The 20,232-nt window shown below is 41.1% G+C and overlaps 1 pseudogene; it reads right to left on the reverse strand.

Moving 5' to 3' along the window:
• Positions 1–411: 411 nt before the first annotated feature.
• Positions 412–881, reverse strand: LOC120873339 (annotated as a pseudogene).
• Between the last annotated feature and the right edge of the window lie 19,351 nt (positions 882–20,232).

Consider the following 20,232-nt stretch of genomic DNA (forward strand, 5'->3'; position numbering starts at 1 on the left):
TTGGAAGGAATGATGCTAAAGCTGAAACTCCAGTACTTTGGCCACCTTGTGCGAAGAGTTGACTCATTGGAGAAGATTCTGATGCTGGGAGGGATTGGGGGCAGGAGGAGAAAGGGATGACCAAGGATGAGATGGCTGGATGGCATCACTGACTCAATGGACGTGAGTCTGAGTGAACTCCGGGAGTTGGTGATGGACAGGGAGGCCTGGCGTTCTGCGATTCATGGGGTCGCAAAGAGTTGGACACGACTGAGCAACTGAACTGAGCTGAACTGAACTGAACTGTATCCATTCAACACGTGCCTCTTGTGTACTTGCTCAGTGTTTATTTGCACTTGCATTTTCTGTCTCAGGTTTACCTTGAGACAGAGCTTCAGAAAAAAACTAACTGCATCTGTGCAGTGAAAAGTCTCATGTCTTCTGGAAAAACAGTGCTGCTACACTGTCTCCAGATCTACCTCCAAAGCTGAACTTGGGTGTTGGCAGCTCTTGGAAAAGTTCAAATCCTTCACTGAATTCATTCATTCTTCTTTGGTGCAATCACATAGGGTTATTAGAAAAAAGCCTTTCACTTTCAACACCCTGAAGAGAGATTTCACATATTGCTTCCTCTTCTCAATTGCGTTGTCAGGATTAAAGCTTATGGGATCAGAAGTTCCTTTATCAATACAACTATAAAATCCAGACCACTTTGTGGAAGGATTCAAGAAGTATTCTCCCTTCAACTTAATGTTAGATAAACCTTCTTTCTCTGTAATACTTCCAGAAAGCTGTACTGCAAAAGGAGAGTAATCAATTCCAACAATATCAGAGAAACCAAATTTTGCCAAGTTCGACCAGGAAAACACCGTTTCCAGCTCCAGTATCAAGCATCGAAGCATCTAGTGGAATCTTGTGTTTCTGCATTCACCTTACTAGGTGAGCCATGCTTACCTCTCCAAACCAGATTTCTCCTGTATCTCCATATTCTTGGAAAGTTTGCAGTTCTCTGTCACAGACATGTCTTAGCATCTCAGGGTTCTGGAGTTCCCAGTGCAGACAGGGCGAAGCCACACCCTCCAGGACTGCCCCCTGGAACCACGCCTCGGTGCCATCCGGCACCATCTTCTTCGTCTGCTCTCGTTTATCGTGTGTTCTTGTTTTCCTGTTCTTGGGATTGATTATTTTATTTTGTGACTTTCTTTTCCCCTGGAAGTTATATATATGCTTCTTCTTCTTCTTTTTTTTTTTTTTGTAATGGGTTGTCCTTAACTTCTTAATAGACATATTTGAAACTATCCTTTCTGCTAATGCCTTGAGTTAAGCAATTGTTAGACTGTCTCTCTTGAACATGGGAAGCAACTTAGCTGCTCTTTATTTTCTCTCTCCTGGCCACCTCTCCTTTTAATTTAATTATTTAAATTTTATATACAGACTTTTGTTACTGTTGTGTTTATACTAAACCTACTTTGTTAGGCCTTGAATTTTAACATTTCTTTCCCAAAGTGTAATGAATTGTCAACAGTTATTTAGATTTAAATGTAAATTTACTTACACCATAATTTGTTGCACTTTATATATTCCACAGTTTTCTTGGACTGTGTTCTGTGATGCTGGAGTATATCCTCAAGTAGCTCATTCAGATAAGGATTATACTTAGAAAACTGATTCCTTGAAATGCTATAATTTTCTAATTTATTAAAGTATTTTTTGGTACTGGAATCATTCTTTTTTGATCAGTTGATACAGTTTTATAAATTTCTTTACAAATTTCTTAATGTTAACCCTCCATATTTTGGAATAAGTCCTTCTTGCTGATGATTATATTTTTTTCTGAGAAATTCAGCCAGCTGCTGTGCGTCTTCTTCCTATTGTGGCCCCTGCCTATCTAACAACTGACTCTTACCTTAATTTTTTTGTGTGCTTTGTCCATTCTGTCCTTCCTACTGACTTTATACCATGTTTCATTTTATGAACTATTCAAAATATTCTTCTGGTTTTTGCTTGGAATGCTGTCCTGCTGTTAATTCATTTTCATTTTCTTTTTTTTCAGTGTTTCTTTCTATAAAAAGTCTTCCTTGACATCTAATACAGTGTAAGATTCCTGGTTTTATTTTAGGTTTGTTGTTTAGTTGCTAAGTTGTGTCCGACTCTGCGACCCCATGGACTATAGCCTGCCACGCTCCTCTGTGGAATTTCCCAGGCAAGAATACTGAAATAGGTTGCCATTTCCTTCTCCAGGCTATCTTTCTGACTCAGGGATCAAACTCATGTCTCTTGCATTGGGAGGCAGATTCTTTACTACTGAGTCACCTGGGAAGCCTTTATATTCTATTATTTTAATTTTTTCATTAGAATTTCAGGGTTCCAGTACCATTTCCCAGTAGGTCCAACCTTTGTGATCCTCTCAGCTGACTCCTCTGGGTCAGGACATACCCTCCCGTGGCTCCAACTGTAGATTAACTCCTTGACTTTCCATTACTCCCAGTTTTTGTCTGGGTAGTTGGTCAATACCTTTTCAGTTCTCCTGTTCCTCTGTTTTTTCTTTGTCAAAAAGGAAACAAAATTTCTAGCGGTATCTAGTGTGTAAAGTTTTTGTTGGCATAATTAAGGAATTTATATTTGTTTTTGTAGGTTTTTAAATATTATGTCCTATTTAAGGAAAGATTAATAGCCTTTATATAGTTAATTGTTAAAAATTAGAGATCAAATCTACATTTTACTTTTATCTGTTATACTTTATCATGAATTATTTGATGGCATATCTGCCTCATTTATAAATTTATCATTTTGATACACTTTTTGGTCAGTGGTATACTTTTTGTTTTTGCTCAGGAAGAACATATGTATGGGTGGTATACTTTCTGGTTTCTTGTGTATCTGAACATGGAAAATTTTTTTTTTTTCAAATTCTTTCTGCATGAAAGATAGCTTGACTGGTTGTGAAGATTTTATTGCACACTGTTGTTTTGAAAATCATGGTGTGGAGGAGAAGTCTGATGCTAAGATGATTAAACACTAACTTTTGTTTCTGGTTCTTATAAGATTTGTTCTTTATCTTTTAAATTAATACATTTCAGAAGTAAATATACATCTAGTGTTCAGTTTTCATTAATATAGGTTGGTGCCAAGTCTTTTGATCAGTAGTGGAGGCCTTCAAAGTTATGTTATTAGTTACTAGTTTCTTAAGTTACATTGGTTAATATATTGTATGTTTTTGGGTATACACTCAATATTTCTGTCATTTTTCTGATCATTTTTTCTTCCTAATTTTCAGAGAACTTTTAAGCTAAACTTCTAATTCACTTATTGTTTTCTGCTAACCATTGTTAACTCCATTTGTTTTGCAAGATAGTTTCCTTATTTTTATAAACCCTGGTACTTTATTATATAAACAAGATAGACACACTTTAAAAAATACTTTTGCAATTGTTTTATTCTTAAACCCTTCTTTCCTTTTCATGAATAGGTTGCCATTTCCTCCTCCAAGGATGTAGAAGTGACACCCACTGCCCATTCCACACCCCCCTCCCCTACACTCAGCACATGGCCAGCTTCTCCCAGGCCAGGGACTGCCTCAGGATGGAAGCAGCTGGGCATGGGTCTTGCCCCTGAATCTCCTTTCCACTTGCTTGTTTTATTTTGTTGGGAGAAGTCACCAGAGTTCTGTCCCAATCACAGTTGGTCCCCAGAGTGTCCCTCAAGCAAGGTGGGTGCTAAGGGCACCCCCATTCCTGGCAGGGTATTTATTCTCTCAACGGTGCCTTCTGCTACCCCCACTGTCCCGACCCCCATGTGTGCCTTCTACCCAAAAGCATCTGGCATCTACCGTAGCCTCTTCCTTCTGAATCCAGGGCTGTTTTCTCATTGCCTCACTTCCCAAAGTGAGTTTAGAGAATTGAAGTCAGCATAGAATGCTGATCCCACTTCTTTATTTTGTTTCCAGGGGAATCAAAATGTCCTTGTGACTATGACAGAATTATCTCTGCTTCATTGTACATTTAAATGGAAACATACTCTTCCATTATAAAGGTAGACAGCATGCTTTGTTTTTATTTTCATTTTTCTATTTCTGAGAGGAAAGAACAATAACAGTAGTTTGTGCTCAGTTCTCTGTTACCAGACTGAATGAATCTGCCCTTTTGCTCCCCCTTCTCAGTGAGATAAAAACCAGAATTATAAGAAATCATTTATGCAATATTGATTTAGTTTTTATTGGCATATAATCAGCATGGAATTAATTTGGACACATTATATGAGGACCCAAATTCATCCTATTTCATGTTTATAACAAGTTGACATAACCCCATTTATTTACTAAACTTCTTTCCCCACTGATGGAGATGACTCCTATACTATGTATCAGAGCCCATTTATGCTAACACATGCAAAAGAATGAAAGTGGACCACTTCTCACCCCACACACAAGAGTTAACTGACAGTAGATTAAAGGCTTGAAGGTAAGACCAGAAACCATAAAACTTCCAGATGAAAGCATAGGTGTAACTTCCTTGACATTGCTCTTGGCATTGGTTTTTTTCTTGTTTTGTGGACCTGACTCCAAAGGTAAAGAAAGCAAAAATAAACACAAGGTACTATATCAGACTAAAAAGCTTTTGCACAGTGAATGAAAAACCATCAACAAAATAAAACAGCCTATGACTGGGAAAAAATGTTTGCACATCATATATCTAATGTGTGTATGTGTGGCTCCGCTGTCCGTGGGATTCTCCAGGCAAGAATACTGGAGTGGGCTGCCATTTCCTCCTCCAGGGGATCTTCCTGCCTCAGGGATCGAACCCACGTCTCCTGTATCTTCTACACTGCAGGTGGATTCTTCACTACTGAGCCATCAGGGAAGCCCCATAAGTTTGATAGGGGGCTAATATCTAAAATATAAAAATAACTCATACAGTTCAATAACAAAAAAAACACAATTTGATCGAAAAGTGGACAGGGGATCTGAAAAGATTTTCCCAAAGAAGATATATGGATGGCCAACGGGCACGTAAAAAAGTGCTCAGGACCTCTAAATACCAGGGAAATGCAAATCAAAAAGAATGCATATTATCAAAAAGACAAGAAATAGCAAGTGTTGGAGAGGCTGTGGAGAAAAGAGAAGTCTCATACACTGTTGGTGGGAATGTAAATTGGTGTAGTTACTATGGAAAGCATTATGGAGTTTCTTCAAAACAATTAAAAATAGCACTACTATGTGATCTAGGTATCCAGCTTCTGGGTATTTACTGCAGGAAAATGAAAACATCAATTCAGACAGACATATGCACCCCCATGATCGTTGCAACATTATTTTCAGGAGCCAAGATGTAGAAACAACCTGAATGTCCACTGATGGATGAATGGATAAAGAGGATGTGATATATGTGTGTGTGTGTGTGTGTGTGTGTGTGTGTGTAATGGAATATTATTCAGCCTTCAAAATGAATAAAATCCTGCCATTTGCAACAATGTGGATGGCCCTAGAGGGTATTATGTTAACTGAAATAAGTCAGACAGAGAACAAAGATAAATACCATATGATTCTACATATATGTGAGATCTAAAAAATTAGATAAAAAAATAAAAACCAAACTCATGTATAACAGAGAGAGATTGGTAAATATCAGAGGGGAAGGGGGTTGGTGGGTGAGAAGAGTGAACAAGGGGTCGGTTGTATGATGGTGGTTAATAACTAGACTTAATTTGATCACTTTTTAGTGTGTTCAAATACCGAATTATAATGTTGTACACCTGAAACTAATGTTATATTTAGTTGAACTAATTTTACTTTAAAAAAGAAGACTGTTTTTGCTGGTACCTCCCCATAGTACATAAGTGTACACTGCTGCTGCTGCTGCTAAGTCGCTTCAGTCGTGTCCGACTCTGTGCGACCCCATAGACAGCAGCCCACCAGGATCCCCTGTCCCTGGGATTCTCCAGGCAAGAATACTGGAGTGGGTTGCCATTTCCTTCTCCAATGCATGAAAGTGAAAGTGAGGTCGCTCAGTTGTGTCCGACTCTTCGCGACCCCATGGACTATAGCCTCCCAGGCTCCTCCATCCATGGGATTTTCCAGGCAAGAGTACTGGAGTGGGGTGCCATTGAAGTTTTTAATCTCTATATTCTTTTCTGCATATCTGTCTGTTCTTATTCCAGTAACATACCCTTTTATTCATTATAAATATTTCAGTATCGACAATGCTGGTCTGTTTTAATTACTCATAGTAAAAGATTTTATTTCCCTTTCTCCCATTGGGATAGGGATTGGAATTGTATCAGTCTTAAATTTAATTTGGGGAGATTTTGGTACTTGAATCTCTTTGGTCTTCCTCTCTGGAATAAAGCTCTTAGCCCTATTGTTCCAAATCGCTCTTCAAGTCTCTCAAAACAGTTTTGCAATTGTCTTTATATATGCATTGTGCTCAGTCCACTCAGCTGTGTCCACCTCTGCGACTGTACGGACTGCAGCCCATCCGGCTCCTCTGTCCATGAAATTTTCCAGGCCAGAATGCTGGAGCAAGTTACCATTTCCTTCTCCAGGGGATCTTTTCCACCCAGGGATGGAACCCGCCTCTCCTGTGTCCCCTGCATTGGCAGGCAGGTTGTTTACCACTGAGCCACCTGGGAAGTCCTGCCTTTACAGCGGTCATGTGTATATCTTATGGCTGTTCTTAAGTATTATATAGCTTTTGAGGCCACCATGTATAAAATGTTTAAAATCACATTTTACACTATTAATGGTTATTGCTGGGATATAGAAAAGTGATTTTTACTTATTCATCTTATGCCTAGCCACTTTATTAAATGCTTGTCTTTCACATGATTCTTTTCTTTTAAGCATGTTAAATCATTCCATATTTAAAAAGATATTTTTTTTGTCTTGCTCTTTTCAATATTTATAGCTCTCATTGTGTTTAACATCTCTGATTTCCCCACTGCTTTTCCTGGGTACCCTATTTCATTTTCAATGCATCTTGTATTTTATACCTCCTTCTCTATTTTGTCTTTCCTCCTGGTTCTTAACACTCTTTGACATACTATATATTTCCTTTAAAGAAAAACAACTTATTCATGATTTCCCTGTAAGGTATACGCTCCCTGAGGATAGGGATTTTTATTCGTCTTTACCACTGTATCTGTAGGAAGGGCACATGACCCCACAAATATTTGTTGTATGGATGAAGTTTCATTATTTTGGAACTCCAGATTGTAGCTAATTTGAGTTCAGAGATGGGAAACTTTTGAAGTGTCTTGGCTTCCCTTCTCTCTTTTACCTTTTCTTTGTTGGAGATGATGGAAACAAATTAGTTTTTGAATAGCTACAGTTGATTCTCATGATTTGTCACAATTGTTAGTCACAAGTTATGTTCTTTCTAAAGTCCCTGTGAACACAGGATTTGCCAATACCCTTGGGCCCTCCATATCCATGGGTTCTGCATCCACAGATTCCAACTGTGAATGGAAAATATTGGTGGGTGGGGGGCGGGGGAAATTCCAGCAAGTTTCAGAAAGCAAAACTTGAGTTTTCCAGGTACCAGCAACTATTCATATAGGATTTACATCATATTTACAACTGTTTGCATTGCACTTACATTGTATTAGGTTTTAGAGGTAACCTAGAGATGACAAGGTATACAGGAGGATGTGCCTGGGTTCCATGCAAATACTATGCCATTTTATATAAGGGAAACTTGAGCATCAGCAGATTTTGCTACCCTTAGGGGTCATGGAACCCACTCCGCTCTGCAACCCAGGATATCAGGGGAGGTCTGTACTGAACCATTACCCTAGGGGAAACCTAGGGTTCAGCTTGTGAGGCTCTTGTCACATTTTTGTCAGCTGATCAGTACATAACCTCGTTTTATGTGTTCTTCTGTTCAAAGGCACCTTATTTAATACATATTATTGATGCATTAATGTTGAATTGCACAGCTAGCAACACTATAAACTCACTCTGGAAGGAAGCTCATGTAACATATGTATTTTCTGCACAAGGCCCAGCACAACCTTCTCAGTGTAGGGCCGCCAGGCAGCCTTCCAGCACTAAGCTTGGGGCTATTTTAAATAGCAAAATCACCAACAGAATGCACGAAAATGCAAAAGCGTGGCACTAAATAGACCTGGAAAGGCACATTTGTTTGCACCATGGGAGCTGAAACAGAAAAGGCGAGTGTCTTCTTGTTCAGTCTCAGCTGGGGTCACGCCAGTCAGATGACTCGGTGGACCCTGCTCTGTGCATGTTCATGAATGGCCACAGAGTCTCCTGAGTATGGACTTTGGGGGTTGGAAATAAGTTTTAGTGAGTAGAATTTGCAAATATGGGATCAGTGAACAATGAGGACCCAGTGTAGTTTCAGGTGGTATGGCTGTAACTGCTTTTCTAAATGGTGGAACACCCCTCCTGAGTCGGGTTTTGATCTGAATGAGGTGACCGTGGCCAGCAACTCTGCAGTCATGAGCTCTGGGTCTTGGCGTCACCCAGCATTTTGGACCGTAGTCACCTACTCCTTCCGCCTTCGCTTCATGTCCCCGTGATATGCAGGCTCTCCCTGAGGTCACAGTTTCCCTTAGGTACTAAATTGTTTCTCTTTCCTGGGATCCTCTGCCCCTACATACTCAGAATTTCACTCTGGGGACTCTTTTGAAGTTTATTTGAGCGGCCCTTCTTCTTAGCATCCCTGGACCACAGATGTAGCCTTTGAAACTCAAAATGTTTTAAATCTACTTTCCTGAAGTTCTGAAATGGAGGCACACACCTACATAACCTGGAGGGGGGTTGCTATAAACTCAGGTCCCCCCAGCCTTGCCCCAGCCCCACCATGAGTCAGCAGTGGCAAAAGGTAGAAGTTCCACAGGTGAGTCAGATTTGTGCAGGTGAGGGAGCTCTGGTGAAGATGACAACAACTAGGAATGATAACCATCAAAACCACAACCATAAGCGTTGGGCTCCTTAATAAACTCTTTGTGTTTTAATCTTACACCTCTCTGACACAGATGTATACTATGAGGAGGAGTTCCCTGGTGGCTCAGTGGTAAAGAATCTGCCTGTGAAGGCAGGAGTTGCAGGTTCAGTTCCTGGGTCAGGAAGATCCCCTGGTGTAAGAAAGGACCGCTTTTAATTTTGTATTGGGGTATAGCCAATTAACAATGTTGTGATAGTTTCAGGTGAACAGCGAAGGGACTTAGCCATACATATACAGGTATCTATTCTCCCCTCCCATCCAAGCTGTCACAAAACATTCAGCAGCTCACTGCAGTATTCTTAACTGGGAAATCCCACAGACGGAGGAGCCTGACTCTTGGCAACTCCGTGGACTGCAGCACAGCAGGCTGCACTGTCCTTTACCATCGCCTGGAGTTTGCTCAGAGTCCTCTCAGTTGAGTTGGTGATGCCATCCAACCATCTTATCCTCTGTCACCCTCTTCTCCAGAACATATTCTGTGCTGTGCTGTGCTTAGTTGCTCAGCCTTGTCCAACTCTTTGCGACCCCATGAACTGTAGCCCGCCAGGCTCCTCTGTCCATGGGGATTCCCCAGGCAAGAATACTGGAGTGGGTTGCCATGCCCTCCTCCAGGGCATCTTCCCAACCCAGGGATTGAACCCAGGTTTCCCGCTTTGCAAGCAGATACTTTACCAGCTGAGCTACCAGGGAAGCCCAGAACATACTGTGATAAACCTCAAATATGAATGAGAAGACAGATGTTCACAGTGGTGAAGTGACTTCTCCAAAGTCTTAGCTCCTTGGCAAACAATTGGAACTCAATAGAATCCTGGGGACAGGGGAGCCTGGTAGGCTGCCGTCTATGGGTTGCACAGAGTCGGACATGACTGAAGCGATTTAGCAACAGCAGCAGCAGCAGCTACCTAATCAGAGTGGTTCAAGCTGGCTTTTGTGCAGGAATGGGCTGGAGGGGCTTGTTAAAGCAGATTACCAGCTCCACACTCTGAATTTCTAATTCTGTAGATTTGGAGTGGGGTCTGGAGGGTGGAGTGGGGCCTGGAGGGTCTGCATTTCTAACAAGCTCCATTGTGATGCTGATATCAATGATATCCTTCTTTTTGGTGTTGTTGTTCAGTTGCTCAGTTGTGTCCCACTCTTTGCCACCCCATGGGCTGCAGCTTGCCAGGCTTCCCTGTCCTTTACCATCTCCTGGTGACCCCATGGACTACAGAGTCCATGGGATTCTCCAGGCCAGAATACTGAAGCGGGTAGCCTTTCCCTTCTCCAGGGGATCTTCCCAACCCAGGGATCGAACCCAGGTCTCCTGCATTGCAGGTGGATTCTTTACTGTCTGAGGCACCAGGGCAGCCCAAGAATACTGAAGCGGGTAGCCTTTCCCTTCTCCAGGGGATCTTCCCAACCCAGGAATAGAACCGAGGTCTCCTGCATTGCAGGCAGATTCTTTACCAACTGAGCTATCAGAGACACCACCATCACCCGGAGCTTGCTCAAACTCATGTCCACGGAGTCAGTAATGCCGTCCAACCATCTCATCCTCTGTCATCCCCTTCTCCTCCTGCCTTCAATCTTTCCCAGCACTGGGGTCTTTTCTAATGAGTTGGCTCTTCGCATCAGGTGGCCAAAGTATTGGAGCTTTAGCTTCAGGATCAGTCCTTCCAATAAATATTCGGGACTGATTTCCCTTAGGATGGACTGATTGGATCTCCTTGCAGTCCAAGAGACTCTCAAGAATCTTCTCCAACACCACAGTTTAAAAGCATCAATTCTTCGGCGCTCAGCCTTCTTTATGGTTCAACTCTCACATCTATACACGACTACTGGAAAAACTGTAGCTTTGACTAGATGGACCTTTGTTGGCAAAGTAATGTCTCTGCTGTTTAATATGCTGTCTAGGTTTGTCATAGCTTTTTTTTGCAAGGAGCAAGCACCTTTTAATTTCATGGCTGCAGTCACTATCTGCAATGATTTTGGAGCCCAAGAAAATAAAGTCTGTCACTGTTTCCATTGTTTTCCCATCTATTTGCCATGGAGTGATGGGACCGGATGCCATGATCTTCGTTTTCTGAATGTTGAGCTTTAAGCCAGCTTTTCACCCTCCTCTTTCACCTTCGTCAAGAGGCTCTTTAGTTCCTCTTCTCTTTCTGCCATAAGGGTGGTGTCATCTGCATATCTGAGGTTATTGATATTTCTCCCAGCAATCTTGATTCCAGCTTGTGCGTCATCCAGCCCAGCATTTCACATGATGTACTCTGCATAGAAGTTAAATAAGCAGGGTGACAATATAGAGCTTTGACATACTCCTTTCCCAATTTTGAACCAGTCCATTGTTCTATGTCCTGTTCTAACTGTTGCTTCCTGACCTGCATACAGGTTTCTCAGGAGGCAGGTAAGGTGGTCTGGTATTCCCATCTTTTAAAGAATTTTCCACAGTTGGTTTTGATCCACATAGTCAAAGGCTTTAGCGTAGTCAGTAAAGCAGAAGTAGATGTTTTTCTGGAATTCCCTTGCTTTTTTGATGATCCAACGGATGTTGACAATTTGATCTCTGTTTCTCTGTTTCTTCTGCCTTTTCTAAATCCAGCTTGAACATCTGGGAGTTCTCTCTTTTTTTTTTTTTGGACTGAGCCACCTCAATTTTACATGAGTTTGAACAAACTTTGGGAGATGGTGAAGGACAGGGAAGCCTGTTGTGCTGCAGTCCATGGGGTCACAAAGAGTCAGACATGACTGATTTTCTGTCTCAATTTTCAACAATCTCAATTTTAAAATCTATCAGGCGTGAAGCAAGCTACATTGATGTTTTGTGCAATACTGGGGAATATAGCCAATATTTTACAATAACTATAAAGGGAGTATAACCTTTAATACAAGAGAAACAGATCCACATGGCATGGTCTGTTCGGTTCCCATTACTTTCAACTGCCAAGTTAATTTCCTTTGTCCCACTGTGCATTCAGTCCACAGAAGCACTTGTTCTCAATGAGTCTTTTAACCCTTCGCGAGAGAACTTGTCATCGGATTGAGTCCAGCCCTTTGTTTCCATGCTTTTGAGAATATGGCTTTAGATAACTGGTCCCCTCTGAGTCTTCCTGCTCACCTGTCATTCTTCCTGCATTTGTTAATAGACGATATACCCAGGGTTGTAGTTTGTGATCTATGCAGCTTGTAAGATTTTTATCCTTCCACCAATAATGGAGCCTAGGTGAGAAGGTGCTTGCAAGGAATACTACTATTTTAACGCTTCTTTTTTGTTTTTTTTTTTCAAACATACTACAGGGAATACATTTCCTCTAAGAAAGCAGGCTGCTTTCTTAGGGGCGAATGCTATTAAATTCTTGCCTCGCTGAGGTGTGTGCCTTGTCTGTACAATAGATGAACACATTCCCAGGTTGGATAATAACGTAATTGCACAAGGGCAGCCTGCTATTTTTAAAGGAGCCCTGTAGCAAGCAGTCCTTGTAAAGTGAACAGTGACACCCAATTTATAATTCCAGATTTTCACCTTTTCTTTAACATGAAATATGCCTTCATGGTGGACCACTAAATCTCTAAACAGTCTTTGTGCCACTATGGTCAACTTACCCGAAGACAGTACTTTCTAGTAATTCTAGTAATTTCCAAATCATCTGAGTCATTTCTCGTAGAATTTATGACACGACTTCAAAGGAAAAAAAAGTAGTTCAAGATTTTTGCACATGTTTCAGGGAATCTTAGAATTCCCCTGATAGTTTCCTGGGCTTAGGGAAACTTTTGCAAGTGTGGTTAGACTCGAAGTGGTTTGTGCAGTTCCTCAACTTGTTGTCATTTTAAATTTGTTTATTTTTTTCGTCAGTGCAATTCCTCTGGTGTGACTGCATCTTTCTGGTTATGCATTTGCTTCCGAGAACCATCTCACACTCAGGTGTGTGGCCTGTTTTGCCACCTTCAAGAGGAGGGCAGGTTGTAGCGCTCTCTTCCTGTCCACACAAGCAGCAAACACTATCTAAAACCCAAATAAAGTGATTTGATTGCTGTGCTCATAACCATCATCACAGAAGCATGCCACTGTTTGTAATGATTAATGATTTATTATTTTCTTCCTGGCCATCCTTTTAGCATGTTATTTTAAAATGAGGTTGTACTCAATCGGTATATGGATCATAACTCTAAACAATTAAAGACATTCAGTTAATCTGTGAGTACACATTTGAGGCCAGTTCATATTGAAGGGCTTGAAAAATCACAGAAAATCACATTAGTTAGGACTAAACTTGCTTTGCTTCCTTAGTGATTTTTAATATTTATTGTACTATTTAATTATATAATATATTTAATTATATATTATTTATATATTATGTTATTTAATTATATGTGATCAAATATATAAACATTATTTATTTATACATAATTATATAATGCTTTTATTCTTGTATTTCAAAATTTTATTGACTACGCTAGCCCAGTTATTTTACATATGAATTTACAGAATCAGTTTTCAAGTCAAATAAAGTCTCAGTAGCTTGGATTGGAATGGTATTTAATTCGTTACTGCGCTTGGGAGGACTTTCTTATTTACAGGCCAATTGGCTTATCTTTCTAACAGGTGCAGGTCTAATTTGTATCTTTCAGTAATTTTTTTTCTTCGCGTGAATTTTACATATTCCTTGGTACATTTTTCTCTTAGCTATGTTCTGTTCAGTTTTGTTTTTGTTATTATTGAGAGCACATCATTCTCTATTATATTTTTTGTTGTTAATTTCATAGGGTAAAATGATTGGTTATTGAATACCTGCCCATGTTTCTGACTCTCTATCAGTTATTATGGGCTCCTGCTTAATTCTCTTGGGTTTTTTGAGTTCAGTTTTATCTTAAGCCAGTAATGGTCAGTTTCCCTCCTTCCTGATAATAGAAGCTCTTACTTCTTTCACTTGCTTTGTTCACCAGTGCTGAATACTAGTTGTGATAGGAGCCTGGTCCATGGTTTTAATGGGAATGCCTGTATTACTTCACTTTGTATTCCACGTTGGCTGGTTGTTTAAGACTAGGAATGTTCTATTTTTGCTGTATTTTAAAAACAGGAAATGATGTATTAGACCAATTTTAAAAATTATTGAGATCATTTGATTTTTTCCCACTAATTGATATGATTATATTACTGCATTTATATTTTGGGGGAGACAGGTTCTTGCTGGTAGAGGTATATTTTATTTTATTATATTTATGAAGTTCAAAAATATTTTATTTAGAATTTTAAAATGTATATTCTGAAGTAATACTGGCTGTAGTTTTAGTGTGTGTGTGTTAAGATTTTTCTGCCAAGGTCATTAAATGTCATAAAAATGAATGAGGAAATGTTCCTTTCCTATTGCACCTGGAGCATTTTATAAAGCTTCAGAGACTATTTTTTAGTAACATTTTCAAAATCATCTATACTTTTGCTTAATTTGATGTTCTTAATTCTTATTAAGTCAATTGTGTTCATTTTAATTTTTTCCAAACAACCTTCTATTTCCTTGAGAATTTTCAAATTTATTAAGTCAAATAATTTCTTGTCATTTTTGAAATGCTGCCATGTTTTTACCCTTTTTTATTCTATATCGTGTCTGTTTTTGTTTTTTCATCATTTTCTTCAATTAGACTGTATAGAGGTTTGTATGTTGGTGGCAGTTTTTGTTTATAGTAGTGCTTTTTAGAGAACTAGCTCTTGAATTCTACTGCCATTTAGTTGTTAATGAATTTATTTCTGCTTTTCATGTTATTAATGCCTTGATTCTGTTTTTCTTCGGTTTTATTTTGTTGTTTTTTCCCCTAACTTCTTGTTAAATTTTATACTTTCTTATTTAATAATAAAAATTGTAATATTTTTCTTATGATTATAGTTTTGGCCATATCTTTTCTAGAGTAGTCTATGTAGTATTACCATCATTGCTATTTTGAACTAATTTGTAATTTTATTTCCTTATCCAATAATTATTTAAAAGTTTTTTTTTCTAAATGAGATTTTTGTTTATATGTTTGTAATTTCTTTCTAACTCTGTGATGAATATTTTGTATTTCTCTGTATCTCAAATTATAGGATAGGTTTATAGAAGCAGGATTAGCAGGTCAAAAGTAAAGTTATTTTCTAGGCTTTTGATAGATACGGCCAGGTTCTTTCCTGGCCCTTGTGTCCACTGAGGGCAGCTCTGCCTTTTCTGGGTTGTGGGTATCAGAACTCGTCCTCCACAGATGCCGGCTCTCTGTAGACAATTATGTGTAGCGTGTGGACTCTGGTCCCCCAGTGACATCTTCTCTTCCTATGTGGGGGCTCTGGGTTGAGGGAACCAGGAAGCCCTTCCTGTCCATCCTCACACAGATCAGAGATGCCCAGACTCCTTGGTAGATTAAGGGGTGAGAATTCACAGTTCTCTCAATGCAAGGCATCTCCACACATCCCAGCTAACACACAGAAGTGTACTGATGCTCTCGGAGCAACCAGGACACGTCAGGCCTTTTCTGTTTTGCCATCTTAAAATACCTCTGTGCATTAAATAGAGTACAGGTGAGGGAACCAAGACTCTGAGAAGTGAGGGCACAAGCCTGAGCCCCTTATGAACCCCTCCACTCACCAGAAATGCACGTTGTGTTGCTGGGCCACTGCACCGTTCAGGAGTCAAGTTCTGAGGATTTTTCTCTTGGGAAGTCGCATGGGCTTCTCACCTACCCAGCAGTGTACGCCTTTCCTTCTGAGGCCCTGTTCTGCCCTGCTGCAGCAGGGTCTTCTGGGGGCCGGTGATTCCCCAGTTGATTAGCATTTGGGAGAAAGAGGGCCAAACCCTGTCACACTCCCAAATGAACTTTAAAATCTCACCAATGTAATTTATTGTGCTTAGTCTCCCTGCTGGAGGGCTCTTGTCTTCTCTGGTGTGTGGTAAGGGAAGTGAGTCTCAGTAGAAAGGCTAAGTGACTTGTCCAGGAGCCATGTGGGCTGACGCTGGACTGCCCTTCTCTACAGTATTCTTCCTGCCCACGTGAGACCACACTTTCTGGATCATGATGGATGTGATGGCTCTCAGATTCTGGTGTACTTTGCAAACTCATAAAGTTCTCTGCAAAAAATTCTCTAATGGCAGCATCTCCTATCTTCTGGTATTGGGATGGCCTTTGCTCCCGACTTAATCTCCATTTTTCTCCTGAATGGGGATGGTTGTTCATGCAGCCCTTAGAAAGCGATATCGTCTGTTTCATGGTGGATCTGCCCACGTATTGGTGGCAGCCCCTCCTGCTAGGGACTTCGTATACATCCACCTCCTGCTGGCGCTTCCCAGATTGGCAAAGATTGGTTACAGTTTGTGTCTAGTGAAGCAGCTCCGTCTCCTTCACCATGCATGGGGGTGGCTCTTGGAAGCATGTTGGAGTCTAAGGTTGTGCTGAGCCTGTCAGATAGGGATTAAAAACTGCACCTGCTTCAAAGGATTACTGTGAAGATCAAATAAGATGTGGCATAAGACATGCTTTCCTCATCAGCGTCCAGTTATAATCCAACTCGCCGTGTCTCCTGCAGCTTTTCTTCCCAGAAACCTGGTTACATACCTTGGGTGTTGACAAAGCAGATTATTTTAGAAATAAACTCTTTGTCAGAAATATGTATGTATGCTACATGTCTTCCATGGCTTATCTTTTTATTTTCTTAATTGTGTCTTTTGATAAGTGCAAGTTCTATAATTTTAAGGAAGTCCAGTTTGGGCCTTAGTTTAAGAAACTTGGGGCTTCCCTGGTGGCTCAGACGGTAAAGCGTCTGCCTGCAATTCGGGAGACCTGGGTTCAATCCCGGGGTTAGGAAGATCCCCCTGGAGAAGGCAATGGCAACCCACTCCAGTACTCTTGCCTGGAAAATCCCAGGGATGGAGGAGCCTGGTGGGCTGCACTCCATGGGGTCACAAAGAGTTGGACACGACTAAGCAACTTCACTTTCTTTTCTTTTCTTTAAGAAACTTTCTGCGTGAAGGCCATGAAGACGTTCTCCTTTGTTATTTATCGAATATTCATTGTTTGACCTGTTGCCTTTAGATGGGTGGTCTTCTGGAGTTGATTTTGTTATACATGGTGTGAGGTTCAGGATAGGGTGTCAAGATTATTTTTATTTTTAATTTAATTTAATTTATTTTCTTAAGTGTTGGAGGCTTTACTTCAAATATTCTACTAGTAGGGAAATATGTGAAGACATGAGTGATGGAAGAACAGTGTTTTGTTCTAATAGTGACTAAATAGTCAGTATCCCCAAAATAAATAGGTAAATAGTGGCAAGAGGCTTATAGAATAAAAATAAAGCATGCAAATGCTTTTTGGGAATAGATGACACTGTAATATCACTATACAGGATGTTCTAATAGGCATATCATACCACAGGTAGTGGGGCTTCCCTGGTAGCTCAGCTGGTAGAAAATCCACCTGTAATGCAGGAGACCCTGGTTCGATTGCTGGCTTGGGAAGATCGCTGGAGAGGGGATAGGCTACCCACTCCAGTATTCTTGGGCTTCCCTGGTGCCTCAGACAGTAAAGAATCCACCTGCAATGCAGGAGACCTGGGTTCGATCCCTGGGTTGGGAAGATCCCCTGGAGGAGGGCCTGGCAACCCACTTCAGTATTCTTGCTTGGAGAATCCCACGGACAGAGGAGCCTGGCGGACTGCAGTCCATGGGGTGGTAAGCACAGCACAGCATCACATGTAGTATTCAAGCTAATATTTTGAAATTAATATAAAAATGCTTTAAAATTTTCTAATTTAAATTAGGAATTTGCAGTTAATAGCTAGCACTATATATATAAAATATATAGGATAATAACATCAACCTACTGTATAGCACAAGGAACTATATTCAATATCTTGTAATATCCTATAATAGAAAATGTGATTTGGTTATATATATGTTCTTTTTTAGATTCTTTTTATTTTTAAAGTTAGGAATCTTCTGTCTCTTCTTGAAAGGACCATTTTTTCCCCCTATGTCTGTGTTCCCTTTAAAATGTATTGATCAACCATATATGTGTGGTTCTCTTTTGCTTATTAAGTGAAAGTGACAGTGTTATTCACTCAGTCGTGTCCAGCTCTTTGTGAGTCCATGGACGGCCAGGCTCCTCTGTCCATGGAATTCTCCAGGCGAGAATACTAGAGTGGGTAACCATTCCCTTCTCCAGGGGATCTTCCTCCCGGGATTGAACCTGTGTCTCTTGCACTGGCAGGTGGATCCTTTACCACTAAGCCACAGGGAAGCCCTGAAAGTTTATATGTAAGGCTAATTTTCCCCACCTGAGCCCAGCTTCAGCTCAGTTTTATAAATTTTGGAATGCATTGGAGCTGTTACCGTTACTTGTAGCCCGTGGTTTGTTTGGATTACCTTCCTTAGCTAAGACTTAATTATTGGGATGCTTCGAGGTTTTGTTTGTCTTTTAGCTACTGATTTTGCTTTTCATTATTTTACAGACAGAGAAAATAGCCCGTAAATTTCTGGCTATTGATGTTTATTATTTCTAATAATACTTGATGAATTATTTCTAATAATACAAGACTAATACTTGTTCAATTTTTTGTAAGTGTTTCAGGGACATTTTAAACGACTGTGTTTTGCTTTTGTTTTTTGTGAAGAAAACTTAGACTACTGTGGGCAAAGCACTAATTTGCCTCATAAATTTTCAATAGTTTATTTGCTTTTTCAACATTTTTTAATGGATTACTTGCCTTAAGTAAAATACTGTGAAGCACTCAATAGAGTTTTAGTTTTTTAAACCAGAAGATAAAATGGGATTACTGGAGAAAATTTGGAAGATAAAAGTATACATAGAGAAAACCACAGACTCCCTCATAATCTGGATTTTAAGTGAAGTCTGTGTGTGTGTGTCTGCTCAGTCGCTTGGGCGTGTCTGACTCTGTCTCCCCGTGGACTGTAGCCCACCAGGCTCCTCTGTCCATGGGATTCTCCAGGCAAGAATACTACAGTGGGTTGCCATTTCCTCTTTGAGGGGATCTTCCTAATCCAGGGATTGAACCCTCATCTCTTGCGCCTCTTGCGCTGCAGGCAGATTCTTGACCGTTGAGCCCCCGGGAATCCCGAAGTGAAGCCTACCAGTTTATAAAAAGCAGCTCCGTTTTTAAACGCCGCTGAGCCAACAACAGTAGGGCTGTGGGGAGAGCAGTCTCTCGGGGAGTGGTCTCTGTGCTGTGCCGTGCTGCCAGAGACGCTCCCCTAAGCTCGCTGGTCTCCTCACGCCCCGGGGGGGACCCTGCCGGCTCACACGGTGTAGCTCTTTCCTGGCCTGCCTGGTGGCCGAGGGAAGAGTCTGGGTGAGCCAGGAATCGTTCGCAGTCTGTTCAGAACGCTCGACTTCCTGTGCCCTCCCTTCTTCGGGTTACTTTTCCTGTCTTCAACACCGATTCAGAGCACTCAGAAGATTCCAGAACATTGGAGAGAACGCAAGGAAAATTGCTTAGAATTCACACTTCAAAACACCCTGGCTGTAAGAAGAAGGCACGAGGTCATGTTGGAGTCATGGCCAAATGGAACATTTCGAGCACATTTAAAGAAGCCCTTTTCTTCCCGTAGCACAATGCACTCATGAGTGCCTAGTGCTCGGGATTATAGTCAGCCCTCCCTGGTCCACGGGGTCGGCTCACTCCCTGTCCTTTTATTATGCACCCAGCCCATGCTTTGGCTCAGATAGACGGAGTGGAATTCAGCCTCTTGTCACTTGCGGGTCTTCATGGGAGTGGGGAATGATAGCCCCTAGCTTCACCCAGGGGGCAGCCCAGTACTCTGCTATGGTACCAGTGGGAGGTGCTCATCCCCAGAGACCAGGATGGAAGGTGGGTCTAGGTGTTAGGACAGGTCTTGTGAGTTTCATTCCATTTCCACTTCACTCTTCCAGTTTCAAGGAGTTGCTGCGGGTGATGCCGACAGGGCAGGTCGGCGGCAGGTACGCTGATCAGCAGGAGGAAGGGGTGCGCTAACGACCACGGTGCAGTTGAATCAGGTGGTGGTGATGTGTAGCTTGTTCTGGGTGAGCACTGGTGTCATTGGTCCTCCCTGCCTTCTCCCATCCTCTGAGGCAGGGGGCGCAGCAAGAAGGGAAGATCAGGGTCGAGACCTTTCCAAGTGAATAAGGACACCCTACTGTTTGGTTAAAAACTCTGGTCTTGGGGTACACATGTCTCTCTCAATTTGGGTTTCCTTGCTGTGTATGTCCAGCAGTGGGATTGCTGGGTCACAAGGCAGTTCTATTTCCAGTTTTTTAAGGAATCTCCACACTGTTCTCCATAGTGGCTGTACTAGTTTGA

This window comes from Oryx dammah, unplaced genomic scaffold (assembly GCF_014754425.2).
Source record: "Oryx dammah isolate SB20612 unplaced genomic scaffold, SCBI_Odam_1.1 HiC_scaffold_13, whole genome shotgun sequence".
Lineage (NCBI taxonomy): Eukaryota > Metazoa > Chordata > Mammalia > Artiodactyla > Bovidae > Oryx > Oryx dammah.